Raw genomic sequence first — 4,189 nt, forward strand, 5'->3', positions numbered from 1 at the left:
CAGCATCCATACACGTGCACAGACATGAAAGAACAACCATACACGTGGATGGACTTGAAACAGCATGCATACACGTTCACAGAAATGAAACAGCAGCCATACACGTTAACGGATTTGAAACAGCGTCCATACACGTGCACGGATATGAAACAGCATCCAGAAACGTTGACGGATTTGAAACAGCATCCATACACGTGCACGGACCTGAAACAGCATCCATACACGTGCACAGATATGAAATAGAATCTAGAAACGTTGACGGATTTGATACAGCATCCATACACATGCACGGACATGAAACAGCATCCGTACATGTTGATGGAGTTAAACAGCATCCATAGACATTCACAGACATGTAACACCATCCATACACGTTAACGGATTTGAAACAGCGTCCATACACGTGCACAGACATGAAACAGCATCCATAAACGTTAACGGACTTGAAACATCTTCCATACACGTGCACCGACCTGAAACAGCATCCAAACACGTTAACGGACTTGAAACAGCATCCATACAGGTGCAAGGACATGAAACAGCATTCATAAACGTCAACGGACTTGAAACAGCTTCCATACACGTTCCCAGACGTGAAACAGGATCCATACACATGCACGGATATGAAACAGCATCCAGAAACGTTGACGGATTTGAAACAGCATCCATACACGTGCACGGACATAAAACAGCATCCATACACCTTAACGGACTTGAAACAGCATCCATACACGGGCATAGACATGTAAGAGCAACCATACACGTTGATGGACTTGAAACAGCATGCATACACGTTCACAAAAAAGAAACAGCATCCATGCACGTTAACGGACTTGAAACACCGTCCATACACGTGCATGGATATGAAACAGCCTCCATACACTGTAACGGACTTGAAACAGCATCCATACACGTGCACAGATATGAAACAGCATCCATACACGTGCATAGGCATGAAACAGCATCCATACACGTTAACGGACTTGAAACAGCTTCCATACACGTGCACGGAAATGAAACAGCATCCATACACGTTAACGGACTTGAAACAGCATCCATACGCGTGCAAGGACATGAAACAGAATCCATACAAGTTAACGGAATTGAAACAGCTTCCATACACGTGCCCGGGCCTGAAACAGCATCCACACACGTTAACGGACTTGAAACAGCATCCATACACGTGCACAGACATGAAAGAACAACCATACACGTGGATGGACTTGAAACAGCATGCATACACGTTCACGGAAATGAAACAGCATCCATATACGTTAACGGACTTGAAGCAGCATCCATACACGTGCACGGACATGAAACAGCATCCAGAAACGTTAACGGACTTGAAACCACTTCCATACACGTGCACGGACCTGAAACAGCATCCATACACGTTAACGCACTTGAAAAGCATCCATACATATGCACAGACATGAAACAGCATCCATAAACGTTGACGGACTTGAAACAGCTTCCATAAAGGTGCACGGACACGAAACAGCATCCATACACGTGCACACAGATGAAAGAGCAAGCATACACGTTGATGGACTTGAAACAGCATCCTTACACGTGCAGGGACATGAAACAGATCCATACACGTTAACGGAATTGAAACAGCTTCCATACACGTGCCCGGGCCTGAAACAGCATCCACACACGTTAACGGACTTGAAATGGCATCCATACAAGTGCACAGATATGAAACAGCATCCATAAACGTTAAAGGAATTGAAATAGCTTCCATACACGTGCACGGACATGAAATAGCATCCATACACCTTACCGGACTTGAAACAGCATCCATACACGTGCACAGACATGAAAGAACAACCATACACGTGGATGGACTTGAAACAGCATGCATACACGTTCACAGAAATGAAACAGCATCCATACACGTTAACGGACTTGAAACAGCATCCATACATGTTGATGGAGTGAAACAGCATTCATACACGTTAACGGACTTGAAAGAGCTTCCATACACGTGCACGAACATGTAACAACATCCATACACGTTAACGGTCTTGAAGCAGCTTCCATACACGTGCGCGGACCTGAAACAGCATCCATACACGTTAACGGAGTTGAAACATCGTCCATACATGTGCACGGATATGAAACAACATCCATACACGTTAACGGTCTTGAAGCAGCTTCCGTACACGTGCACGGACCTGAAACAGCATCCATACACTTTAACGGACTTCAACAGCATCCATACACGTGCACAGACATGAAACAGCATCCATACACGTTAACGGACTTGAAACAGCTTCCATACACGTGCACGGACCTGAAACAGCATCCATACACGTTAACGGACTTGAAACAGCATGCATACACATGCAGAGACATGAATCCCCATCCATAAAAGTGAACAGACTTGAAACAGCTTCCATACACGTGCACGAACGTGAAACAGTATCGATACACGTTGACGGTCTTGAAACAGCATCCATACAGGTGCAAAGCCATGAAACAGCTACCTTACACGTTGATGGACTTGAAACAGCATCCATACACTTTCACAGACATGAAACAGCACCCATCCACGTTAACGGATTTGAAACAGCATCCATATACATGCACAGACATGAAAGAGCAACCATACACGTTGAGGGACTTGAAACAGCATGGATACACCTTCACAGAAATGAAAGAGCATCCACACACGTTAACAGACTTGAAACAGCTTCCATACAGGTGCACGGACCTGAAACAACATCCATACATGTTAACGGACTTGAAATAGCAACCATACACGTGCACGGAACTGAAACAGCATAGATACACGTTAACGGACTTGAAACAGCATCCATACACGTTCACAGACATGAAACAGCATCCATAAACGTTAACGGACTTCAAACAGCTTCCATACACGTGCAGGGACATGAAACAGCATACATACACGTTAAAGAATTTGAAACAGCATCCATACAAGTGCGCAGAGATTAAATAGCAACTGTACACGTTGATGGACCGGAAATAGCATGCATACACTTTCAGAGAAATGAAAGAACTTCCACACAAGATAATGGACTTGAAACATCGTCCATACACATGCACGGACATGAAACAGCATCTGTAAACGTTAATGGACTTGAACCATCTTCCATACACGTGCACGGACCTGAAACAGCATCCATACACGTTAACGTACTTGACGCAGCATCCATACACGTGCACAGACATTAAATAGCATTCATAAACGTTAACGGACTTGAAACAGCTTCCATAGACGTGCACGGACATGAGACAGCATCCATACACGTTAACGGACTTGAAACAGCATCCATACAGGTGCACTGACATGAAACAGCAACCGTACACGTTGATGGAGAGAAACAGCATCCATAGACGTTCACAGACATGAAACAGTATCCATACAAGTTATCGGACTTCAAACAGCATCTGTACACGTGCAAGGACATGAAACAGTATACATAAACTTTAACGGACTTGAAACAGCTTCCAGACACGTACACGGACCTCAAACAGCATCCATACACGTTAACGGACTAGCAACAGCATCCATACACGTGCACGGACATGAAACAGCATCCATAAAAGTAACGGACTTGAAACAGCATACATACACTTCCACGGATCTTAAACTGCAATTATACACGTTGACGGACTTGAAACAGCATCCATACACGTGCACGGACATGAAACAGTATCTATACACGTTAATGGATTTGAGACAGCATCCATACACGTGCACACATATGAAACAGCAACCATACACGTTGATGGACTTGAAACAGCATCCATACGCGTGCACGGACAAGAAACAGCATCCATACACCTTAACGGACTGGAAACAGCATTCATACACGTGCACAGACATGAAAGAACAACCATACACGTGGATGGACTTGAAACAGCATGCATACACCTTCCCAGAACTGAAACAGCATCCATACACGTTAACGGACTTGAAACAGCATCCATACACGTGCACAGATATGAAATAGCATCCATACACGTGCACACATATGAAACAGCAACCATACACGTTGATGGACTTGAAACAGCATCCATACGCGTGCACGGACATGAAACAGCATCCATACACCTTAACGGACTTGAAACAGCATCCATACACGTGCAAGGACATGAAACAGAATCCATACACGTTAAGGGACTTGAAACAGCATCCATAAACGTGCACACACAT

The sequence above is a fragment of the Trichechus manatus genome, unplaced genomic scaffold, assembly GCF_000243295.1.
Source record: "Trichechus manatus latirostris isolate Lorelei unplaced genomic scaffold, TriManLat1.0 scaffold00103, whole genome shotgun sequence".
Taxonomy (NCBI): domain Eukaryota; kingdom Metazoa; phylum Chordata; class Mammalia; order Sirenia; family Trichechidae; genus Trichechus; species Trichechus manatus.